The 12407-nt window shown below is 39.9% G+C and overlaps 1 protein-coding gene across 3 annotated transcripts in view; it reads right to left on the reverse strand.

Annotated features, from left to right (window-relative positions):
- Nucleotides 1-12407, reverse strand: part of MARCHF3 (membrane associated ring-CH-type finger 3) — a 62247-nt gene that overhangs the window by 25627 nt on the left and 24213 nt on the right. The window lies entirely within an intron of this gene.

Raw genomic sequence — 12407 nt, forward strand, 5'->3', positions numbered from 1 at the left:
GGAATGGGGAAGGGAATCGGACTCTGGGCCTCATTTACAATGAAAATGAAGCAAATGGCTGATGTCAAAACCATTAACATATAAAATATGCAGACATTTCAAGGGAATAAGAGCCACAGACTCTCCAAGGAGACCATGGTGTTCAGCAATGTTTTAGTTTTAAAATCCATGCTGAGACTGTTTAACAAGAATGTTCAGCTGCTTCATTAAACTTAAAAAGCTTAAGAAGTACTATGCTTACAGACCCACGCTGCAGAATTATGTATTTTTATCCTGATTGCTTCACTGACCCCATTAAGTACAACAGTGGGTTTATAATTTCAGATATAATGACCATCCAAGCCTTTACAAACACATCCATCAGCCACTTGATGAGTGTGGAGGGTTTGCTGGTGCATCAGAAGATGCAACTAAATGCAAAGCTTTAAAGCACAGGGGAAATAATCTGGCTGTATCTCAGCAAAGTTAATTCAAATTTCTGCCTACAGCACTGCATTGATATCCTACTTTGGCAGAGCAGATACAGGTAATCCCTTTCTACTTTTTTTAAAAGGGAGTTGAAAGTTACAGCATATTTTTTCTGGATTCAGAAGAACCAGTTTCACACAAAATCAGTTCATGTACTGGAAAAGTGATACAATTATAGAATTAAATGCTGTGTGCTTTTAATACAGAACCCCATGGTAAATAATGGAGATTAGTTGTCCCCAGAAGCACAGAGATCCTAAGCAAATCCTAAGTTAAAGCTGGCATTAAGGAATCATGAATCTTAACAGCCACAAACCCCTAAAGTCAGTATTTACCCATACGTACGTATTATGTCAAAAAAGTTTTTCACCTGAAACAAGTGGAAATCTGTCAAACATGCCTCAATAAAAGAGAAAATAAAAAAATAAAACCAGGAAGATGTGTTTAGCTAGTATTTATGAAGACAAGCAATATTAAATTGGGGAAGACAGAATATCAATATTTATCCCAGATGCCAGAAAATTCTGAGAAAAGTGGTCGAATTTGGCATGATAGATGTATGGTAGTATCTAGCTCTTTGTTTTTTCTTTTCTGGGTTGTCACTAGTTGTAGTTTTTCATTTATACAGGTGTGTGTGTGTGTGTGTGTGTGTGTGTGTATGGGTTTATGGATATAAGAGTAAAAGTAAAGGTGCAGCAGGTATTTTCTTCATGCAGTAAGTGTAAAAACAATGACAAACCAACAAATAAACTCAAGCAAAGTATCTGAGGGCATGTTGAAGCTAGGCAGGAGATTCAAGTGCAGAAGACACCCTTTACCCCATAATAATTTATAGGATGCTGTATTCCTATTCATATCTCCTGTTCCAAAAAACCCACAAGGCTCAACAAGTGCCAGTGAGCAAGGCACTGCCTCTCCATCTGAGTTGCACTCAAATAAGAAGTTAAAAATCAGCATTACTGCCCTGAAATGGAATTTAAAGCCTGGAATACAGCTGGAATCCTTGCTGAACTCTTTCTGGCTGTGCATGAGTTCACCCCAATTCTGAGACCCACAAAGCATCATCAGGGTGATGAGTTAAATTATCACAGCAGAGCTTTTTTAAAGCAGTGCTGTTTTCCTGCTGAAGCTGTGAGTGGCTGGGATTTGCACAAGCCAAAACCATCTTTACACTTCAAGCAGTGGGTTGCAAAATGTTGAACAAATACTCATGGAGTTGCTCCTTTTCCTTTTTTTTTTTTCCTCCAGCACCTCTGCTAAGAATAGCATTTATTCCACCTCTCTCAGTCATGGTTTCAAACTTGGAAACTCATTCACCTCTCTTATTCCATGTTCTCACAAGTTCACCCTATTAGTTTCAAGAAATGTGACACAAGCTTGCATCAATCAGCTTCAACACTTAAAAATATGCATGAAAAACCACTAGCTTCCCATCTGGAAACGTTTTCCCAAGAAATACTGGGTTATTTTAAAAACACAGCCAAAATACTAATATTAGTATTAATAATAATTATAACAAAAACAACAGACCAAACCAAAATTAAAAAAAACCCCACACCAGCAGAAAAATCCCAAATACATACCCACACTAAAAAATAATTTTAAAAAACCCAAACAAAAAACCAAAGAAAACACCACCACCACCAACAACAACAAAAAAAATCCCCATTTTCAGAAGCTTTCAGAGATCTGTTTTGTTTATTTGTTTGTTTATAATTTATTTTATTTATTTATTATTTATTTATAATTTATTTATTTTTATTATAATTTTATAATTATTATAATTTTATAATAATATAATAATTTATTATTATTTATAACATTATATAATACTATAATGTAATATATAATATTATTATATTAAATAATATTATTATTTCTGTTATTTATTTATATACTATTTATTCTTTATTATTTATTTATACTATTTATGTAATTTCACATAGTTTTGTGCAATTCGCTCCAGAATTTTGCACCCCAGTGATGTGTGAACAGTCTTTTATCTGGGACAAGTCAGTAGATCTGGAGCACAGATAGAATTCCCTACCTTACTGTGAGCTGGAAGAATGTGCAAATCATGGAGGAGCATCTCCCACCTTCTTTTCTATCAATCCTGGCTGGCTGCTCAGAATGCAAATTGTTGCATTACAAGTAATAAATTATTGTTTTCAAAAGCTTTCAGCAATGCAGTTTTCAGAGGTGAAAAAGGTGTTCCAGTGTTCTCCACCAGCTCAAGTGCCACAAGATCATGCATTACCTCTGTTTCTAGAAAAGGGGAGCAGGAGCTCACCTTTCCCTCACTGAGGTTTAGAGAATAATTTTATGCCACCCTTTAGGATGCCCCAGAGACCCAAACAGCCATTGCAGCTGCTGGGTGATCCCTGTTTCCCCTTCCCACCAAAAAATTACAGAAGAAGAACCAAAATTCTCAACTCCAGAGCACTCCTAGCTTTTTACCTACTTGTGGGAACTCAAAATGTCTCTCAGACATTTTTAGAGGTTCCAGGCCTTGGTCAGAAGCATTCTAGACCCTGGCAGACAGCTGAAAAACAACTGTGATTTTGAGTTTGAGCCATGGAATGAATTACCAACTTTGGAGGTGGAACAAGCAATCACAAAAGGTTAGATAGTATAGTAAAAGTAGTTACAAAGTAGAGGGAAATATTTTTTAGTATTGTACAGGGGGGTTTTAGCACATGTACAGGGGGGTTTTCACTTTGTACATGGGGGTCAGAAGTTCTAAGATGGAGGAAAGTGGGCTGAACCCATCCTTCTTCCTTCTTCTTCCTTACCTCCATGTTCTTGGTGATGTTGGCACTCACAGATTGGTTTAGAGTAGAAAAACACTTGGCAACGTAGGTAGTAGGTATTGGAGAATAATTGTAAACATGTTATACGTAATATATCTTATAAAAGATAGCAGCAACCCTGGGCGGAGGGAGAGACGAAGAAGACAGCAGATCGAGAGGATGTCAGGGTGTGTGTGTGCCTCTACCCAGGCCACTGATCAAATAGCTGCAGTCCAAGAACATAATCTGTTAGATAACTAGCAATAAACTGCCTTGAGACCGAACAGCTAAGCCTGCGGAGTTTTTCTTTGGAAGCACGGGTTGGAGGAGGAATTTCACCACCACATGTGGCCCCAAAACAAGGCTGGGGTTCCCACACCTACTAAGAAACAAGGCAGGGTGCTGTGAAGGTGGAATAGACAGATCACTTTTCAAAAAGCAAGAACCCCTGGGCCACCTGAGATTTCTATTTTAATGGGAAAAACATTGAGTTTTGTACAGGTCCTTTCCCTGACACTTATATCTGGGATAGTTTCTTGACTCTTCCCTACACAAGCCACCACAAAGAGCTTCATGGGTGCCCTCCTGGCTCCAAACACACAAATACTGAATTAAGAAATTGGTGAGGTAGCTGGCAGTTCCAGCTGAAGCTGTGGATGCTGCAGCACCACAACACCTGCAAACACCCCGGAGCAAAAATTAATTTCTCTGAATTGAGAAGACAAATTCCTATAGTTGATAATGACATGTGGCTCAGCACAAGGAGAGGAAAAAAAAAAAAAAGCTGCCTGACCTGTTCATTTTGGAGTTCTAAAGCCATCAGTGAGAGAGGACACGACACTTCTGGGACAGGAGAAGGCTGGAGAAAATTTTATTTCGGTCTACAGCATCCAGTTTGCTGTGTTACACCACCACCTTTTAAGGAGCTATGAGAGACCACTGGAAGGTGCAAGAGGAATACGTGGCAATTGTTCCCCAGCTGAGGAGGACAGATTTCAAGTTAAGCTCTTTCGACACATAGAAAGTAGCACAGCACAAACCCAGATGACATTAGGCAATTTTACTCTGTTTCAGCCCACGTTTTACTAATTTTTCAAGCTGTAAATAGCATTTCCCATTCATCTGGTCTGACTGCAGAGAGCTGCAGGGGCTTTTAAAAACTACCACGCAGTAGGCTGCATTCAAAGTGCAATTTTATAAACAAGCAGATAAAAAAACTGAGTGCTCATTTGAGGCAGCAGCACAAAGCAGTTCAGCACAACCAGTCCTTAAGAGTCTGACCATGCATTTAAAACTTCACTGCCCACCCATAAATCATCATTATTTTGTTATGTACTGAACCTTGAACCACTTTTCATGAGAGCAATAGACTCCCCTCTTGGCACTGTGAAATTTAACAAATTGCTTTGTATGCCTGCACAGCCACTAACTTGGGTCATTTGCTTAGATATGTATACTTTTGTTGGTCGTTGAAATGAAAGTTTCCAGATGATAATAAATATAGAAGTACTCGTGGTGGTGGCCTTTTAGTCTTGTGTTAATAAGGAAAAAAAACCAGAAGACACAAATTCAGTTTACAACTGATCTGGAAATAGAATTTTTTTCCCCCAAGGTATAAGGAAATATGTATCTTTTCTTTCCTTGTATTAGTTTTTTTCTAGCAGAAATGTCTTCTCTCACAGTTTACCAAGGCACCTACTCTAACGTGTTCCTAAATTCCCTTTTTTTTCATTGTCACATCTACTTCAGACCTCCACTCCCCTATTTCCTGTCCACAAAATTCCTACTTTTTCCCCAGAACATGCCTTAAACACAATTGTTTTCACACTTAGGCACCAAAATGCAGTGAAAGAATTAGTATCTGCTTATATACCCAAAGATTGCATGTTAAAAGGCCCAGAAGTTTGGGGGTTTTCAACTAGAAAATTCTAGATTCTCTTTCCTCTTCCAAATTATGTCACCTTATACAAATGAGTCAAGCACTTCTTGGCCTAAAACACAAAGGATGAGAATTTAATTTGCTCTCAACAGCTGTCAAAGGACAAAGAATTGCATGTCAGTCCTTAAAGCCAGTGTTCTTCTCTAAAAATCACTTTGTCCTGGAGAGTGACAATATTTCTTTTGCACACTGTGTTTTACTGATGAGGCACTTCCTTCACCACGGGAACTGTAAAACTTTCAGCAGTCCCATTCTCTGCAAGCACCTTGGATTTCATCAGAAAACCCATCTTTTGCAATTTCCAGATTGTTTTTGCAGTTTTAACTGCATCAGCCAGTGCCTCTGGACTCTGACCTCTGCTCCATTTAGGCGCTTCATTCCTGCTGCCTGTCTTGTCAGAAAAAGCAAAATCTGAGAGTGCAGGATGCTCATTCCACCCCCTGAGATTCACATCACACCTGCACACAGCAGAGGGCACCAAAAACTTGAACAGAACTTACACCTTGATGTTTTCAACTATTCTTTCAGCAGATGGGGAGAATCGAGACAGTTGGAGGACCAGTGTTTCTGTCACATACAAAGTCTTGAAGTCTTTCTTAAAATACAAGGTCTCAGTAGGGCAAATTCAGTCAGATCTGATCCAAATGTCCTGCATTTGGTGGAACTGTTATTATTGACCTTCCCCACATTTAGGCTGGACTCAGATCTACTGTCCCACAGCTGTGGGATGGAGCTCAGGGGAAAACGCTCAAAGTTAAATATTTATGTACTCCCAAGGCAATGTTTTAACACATAAAAATAGCTCTCCCTATTTCCACTGCAAGGCTGAAAGCAGGGCTGCCAACATCACACAGATCATTGCCCTGCCCCATGTAAAAAATCCATATTTTGGCTTCTTCTATTTGCTCACCTGTAAAACATCAGCTGAATCCAAGTGATTCCTTCTGGCCAGACAAGGCCAAGCTGAAAATTATTTCCTTGAACTGCAAATGGTGTATATATTTAATACTTGAGGCTTGACTTCATGCCTGGGGTTTGGTAATGAACTCCACTTCATGCAAATCTTGTGTAAATTATCTCTTTGACAAATAACTCTTAAATTATGGCTTTACCTGGCTCACAGTGGCCAACTCCACACAGATTTTGAGGCTGTGATCAAGAAATTTTTTTGCAGAAGAGTTTGAGCAACAGAGAGCACAGACAATGCTGGCAGGTGATGGAGGCAAGAGCCAGCAAAAAGCAAAATGTGGTACACTTGGAGAAATGTGGTCATGGTATTTCTACAGGCAGCTTAACAAAAATGCTAATTTTTCTGTTCATCATTGCTAAGTTAATTATTTGACTGGTTTTAGTACATTTGATTCTTCCAGGCCCTGCAGTCGATACTGCACACAAATATGATCCTATTACAATTATTGCATTTATAGTCCTCACTATTGATGGGAAAACAGTTCAATGTATGAAACTTAGGAAAAATACTAAACCCACTTTCAAATTGAAGTAAGTAGAAAATTGAAAACATTTCTCTTTTTAATTGCTTTATATTTTAATTCCAGACTTCAGCAATATTGGCTGCATCAGTCTTGCATTTGAGAGAAGCTTCATTAGAAGCTCAATGAACACAGCTTGTCTTTAAGACTTCATGTTTGAAACAAAGATTATTATCATACCCTGCATATGTTTTGATGCACTGTAATTTAACCTGAAATTGTTCAGGTGTCTTCATATAATTTCTTTTTTCTTCCTTAGACTCCATCTGCATAAAAATTTGATATTGATATTTAGTTCCTGCACAGAGGACTTCTCTCCTTTCCATGTGATGCATCCCAAACATCTCACTGTCTGCAAGGTGCCTGCATTACTAAAAGTGTTGTCTGGTGCTCTACACTGAAGCCCACATGCACCAAGTACAATCAGAAGATCTTTTTCTTCTTCCCTAGGTACTGTGTCTGTCACTTCTACAAGACTGAAAACCCCGTGGGGTGGATTAAATTCTCATGTTTTATTCAGCAATGAATCACCTGGATGACAGTCTGCAAATACATGAAACTTGGCTTGTGTGTGATGCTTTGCAAAGCACGTCCCAAACTAATACATGTACACGTGGAATATGTGCTTTCACTTGTTCTCTGGCTGTGGGATCACCCCAGGTGTTTCTGGAGGTGCCCTCTAACAAGCCATTTTCCTTCCCTGAAGAGAATTTACTTTGCATTATTTTACCTTGTTGTGTTTGGGCTGGCAGCAGCTGAGTGTTTGATGTTTAACGATGGGGGAATTAGTCTTCCAAATATCTTATTTGAAAACAAGTAAAACACTTTAAAAAAAGCAAAATGCCTCCAAATGTAGGTCTATTTTTCTCCCTTTTCCCTTTTTACCCTTCAGTCAAAAGCAGCTAAAAATATTCTTGCTGCATTTTCCTTCACATGGGAAGATAAGCCTTCCCTGTTCCCATATCAGTCTATTTCTCCCAGCAGGACCAAAGTGTGGACTCTGTGGGTTTCTATAATATTTACATAAAGATTTCCCTCTGAACTTCAGTTTGGGGGATGGGAAGAGTTTTTCATCAAACTCCAAGACTTGCACTCTACTCCAGAATGAGAAAAATACATGAGAATATTAGTTAGTTAATTAAAATCAGTGAAGATTCCCTACACTAGCTACTTTTACATGGGTTATATAAAACTATACTGTGGGGACTGAACAGATCCCTTTATTTTCCAGTAACAAGCACACCAAGAATGCTTTTAGTCATTGTCACATGAAGTTGGCATTGGTCAAACAAATCAAATGTGACATGCAAACCTGGAAAGGAAAAGTTATTGCTGCAAAATAAAGCATATAAAATTCAATTTCTCTTCAGTAATCTTCAAGCAGATTACTGAAATGCTGCCCTAGTGAAGCAAAACTACAAGACAGAACTAAATCAAAATTGCAGAGGTAAAATTTGACTGGACAACATTATTGTCCTTATCAAATCCAAGAGAAATACCAACAAGAGAAATAACAACAGTTAGAAGTGAACTGGGTATGAGCCTTATTTCCATGAGAAATAAAGGCAGTGGAAGTCTGGAGTGGGTTTGAGCTGATCTCAGCTGGGATTCTATTCTGTGTGTTGTCATGACTTCTGCATTGAAATCAACCATGACATGCAGATTTTCTTGTATACCTAAGGCAAGCTTGGTACAGGAGCATTAGAACTTTGCAGAAGAGCAGTGAGCCAGACTAACATTAAAAAATTATACTATTGTGTAATTGGACCTGCAAGACATTTCATAGGTTTTTATAGTGCTATTTAGCAAGCTCTGCTATTTGTTTTCACTGCCGGAGAATTACTAATCCTTTTTAAGAAGCTGGGTGTGTGCAATCCAGAAACATGGAACCACATCTATGAACCACTGTATTAATGCTGCTTGGTGGAGCTTTGTGTATCAGAGTCAGAGGATGGTTTGGGCTGAAAGGGACCTTAAATTCCACCCAGTGCCACCCCAGCCATGGCAGGGACACTTCCCACTGTCCAGCTGCTCCAGCCCCAGTGTCCAGCCTGGCCTTGGGCACTGCCAGGGATCCAGGGCAGCCACAGCTGCTCTGGGCACCTGTGCCAGGGCTGCCTACCCTCCCAGGGAAGAATTTCTCCCTAATATCTTATCTAAACCTATCTTCTGCTATTTTGAAGCCATCAACCCTTGTCCTATCGCTCCAAACCCTTATAAATAATCTCTCTCCATCATTCCTGCAGCCTCCCTTCTGCATCCAAATGGTCACAATTAGGTCACCCTGAAACCTTCCCTTCCCGAGGCTGATACCTGGAGTTGCCCCAAACACCAGGGCCAAGTCACACGAGGTCTGAGAATGTGATGGTTGTGATATCCCTTCAACCTCAAAATGTTTGCACGTCTTTGTACCACCTTGCACACTGTAAGACATCACCGAGGGCACAAAAACTGTCCAGAAGTGTGGAAATGCTAAAACTTGGCTGAGCACTTTGGCTCTGCTGCAGAAGAATCTGTGTGAAGTTAGCTGTTGCCAAAGGGCAAAGTAATTAAAGAGCTCCAAGTTTTACCCTAGGGGCTGCAAAATTCTGGGGTTTCTGGAGATGATGTGAACAGCCAGAAGAAAGAAGTAAGATAAAATGCTTATTTGCTTTCAACAATGTGTTTTACCAGCCTACTTCATCCTCCAAAAAATAATTTTTTCTTAGTAAACAAGCACCTAAAAGTTTTCTCCTCCAAGACTTACCTTCCTGCCATTGCCTGCTACTGAGGCAGGTGAAAAGGAAAACCCTGCCGGAAGTTTAGGATGCAGGTTTTCCACAAAGTATTGATTGATTTCTGCCTTACACACTGCAAGGTTTTGTGGGTCTCTGTCCCCTCCACTACTCTAAACACCAGAGTTTAGGGTCAGCCAGCCCTACCTCACTCTAGGGCTGTGGAAATTTCTAGAATCTCCTCACTCGCCTTCCATTTGACACTTACGGTGCAACAGCAATTGAGGAGAGTTTAGGTAGGAACAATCACCAATAAAACCTAAAAATGGAAACCCTCAACAGTCCTAAAAAACAGCTCTAGCTATCTACTCCAGCTCCATCTCTTAATCAAGAGCAATTTATATTTACATAGCCCAGTAAAGTTTGAGGATCCTGGCTTCAAAGGCACCCTGCTACTTAATAGAATAAACCACCATATAGAATAATAGAATAGAATAAGCACACCATATTTTCCACAAGGAGCACTTTCCTTGGTTCATTTCCTTGGCTCTCTTGACCATAAACCACACCTGGTGAGACAACACACAGGACCAAATGCCCAGCTCCCAATTCTGCCTGCCTGTTTGGCACCTGATGAGCACAGAGCTCTGCTCTGTGTGACAGAGGAAAGATGACACTCCTCCTCCCTGGAGGCCTCCACGCAGAGATGTCTCACACACAGCAGTAAATTGAGTATACAGATGATTCTGCTGGTTATGGCAACCAGAAAGAAAGCAGAAATACTATTTTTAGCGTGGCACTTCATTACCAGTTTAATGGCATCCCAAGGTTTAGCAGCTTGTCAGGTCAGAAAGAAATTACACCTTGTTAGAGAAAAGCACTGAAACAAATTTCCTCATTAAATACCATGTCTCCCAGCTTTTGCCTATTGTTGGAAACATCATTTTTCACCCTGCAAATTGGATAAGTAAGTTTCAATCTTTTTTTTTTGTTTTATGTTAGGCTATCTCCATCACTTTTACCTTCCTTGCCATTGACTAGTGAGATTTTAAGTGGGTGTTTCTGGGTCTTTAATTAAAAATTATTAAAATACTTCCACAAGTATTTTACAATAACATTGATGCTGAAGTTGAAAAACTGATCCCTTTATATACAAACATCTTAATAAACCAGTGAATCTTAATTAGTTTTTGTATCATCATTTTGAGACTGCTGCATTTGCCAAAGGATAATTACATTTCCTATGCCATCTGGGCATTGTTCTCAGCTAGTCATACTAGTCCTAAATTGTTCAATTTTTCCATCAAATGAATCCCCGGTGTTTTTCTGAGGAAGATGACATCTTCCAAGAGCTCTTCTTCCTTTCTAACTCCTGGTTTATCTCCCACCACAGCTGTGAGAGCAGAATGAATCCCAGATATCCCATCATTCTATAAAATATATCTTAATACTCTTGCCATACTTCTTTGTGTAACATCCTCCAGGCATACAACATATTTTTAGCCCTAATGAAGAACACTGAGTTAAAAGAGCGACCAAAAATGCGTTTAAAGTAAGCCAAAACTTTGTTCAAACCCCTCCTCAGTGCAGCTCATCTCCAAAGCTGAACAGTCCCATATAATAACTACAATAATTAAACCACATATTTGCTTCCAATATTGAAATATTTGTCCTTTCTAACAGTTAGTATCTGTTTCAAACACATTACACTCCTGGCTGCTGATACAGATAGAGGATAAATTAATTATGGGTGGGAATTTGTGACCAAATGTTTCCAGAAATTTGGACTATCTGTCTCACTGCACACAGCCACCAGCTCTCAGCTGCCAAGCAGGACTGAAATAAGCAAAACAGAGAAAGGAAATTCACTGTCTCAGCCCTAAAATACTCAACAACCTCAGCCCAGGCTGGAGCACACTTGTCTTTTGTCAAAAGCAAAACAGCAGAAGCCTAATGATCAACAAAGGCAATTAATTGCAACAAGCCAGCCCTGGAGGAGGTGAGGGAGGACAGGTGGTAGAAAATTTCACTTGGATTTTAGGGGTGGTTTTTTGTGTGTAGAAATGGGAGGTGGAAACAGATTCATTGCCTTTTGAGCCTTCAGGGAGGAGACAAAAAAAGAAAAAAATACATGTTTGCCCACCCCTGAACAGGCTGTGCCCCTAACAAAGTGTGAACAGCAAACGGTGAAGGTCTGGCAGACACAACCCAAGTGAGCTGGGATGGAAGTGCTCTTGTGTCACCTGGCTTCAACAGAGATTTGTACAAAACATGGGGAAACCTGAGCCACAGCTGCTCTAATTTTTCTCCATTTGCTATTTCATTATTTAATTTGATTTAGTTGATAGAAGCTTTTAAATCAAACTCTGTCTGGAATCTGTTCGAGTGTGTTGAGAGCCAGCAAGCAACCTGTACATGTTAAAAATATTTCCAAGAACTGGGAGAGTTGTCTCCAATTTCTAAACCTTAGTGGCAGCAGAGCCTGATTACAGCAGCAATGTCCAGTGAAGTACTTCCAGTTGCTCTTCTCCATTGCAGTTTTTTCAGTCTTTATAAACCCCTGGCTGTCCATACTGGCAGTCAAACAGCACACAGCTGAATAGCAGGCAGTCCAACAGCAACTAGAAATCAACTCTGAGTTGTGTGTCACAGCTGAAAGCCCACACCAGCCTTGCAGCTGCCAATTACTGCCAGCCCAAGATGTGTTCTTAAAAGCAGGATTGTCACAGAAGCCTGTAGTCACAAAAAGTGAGCCACCAGCCATTGCTGCACAATGAAATCAGCTTACAGGCAAGGAGCTGGCTTTAAGGGCTCTATTAGGGATGAGTTCCTCTTGTGCTGTTGAAAATACTTTGATCTCCTGGGTTTCAGAACATGTCTAAATTTAAAATAAGCTGCTGCAAGGGAAGCTATCCTTTTATGCTGCAACTGAGCTGCATGGATTGGAAGGTTGTGGGCACAAGCAGAGGGCAGGAATGGGCAGGCTGGCTCCCACATCTTCCTGCCT

This window comes from Lonchura striata, chromosome Z (assembly GCF_046129695.1).
Source record: "Lonchura striata isolate bLonStr1 chromosome Z, bLonStr1.mat, whole genome shotgun sequence".
Lineage (NCBI taxonomy): Eukaryota > Metazoa > Chordata > Aves > Passeriformes > Estrildidae > Lonchura > Lonchura striata.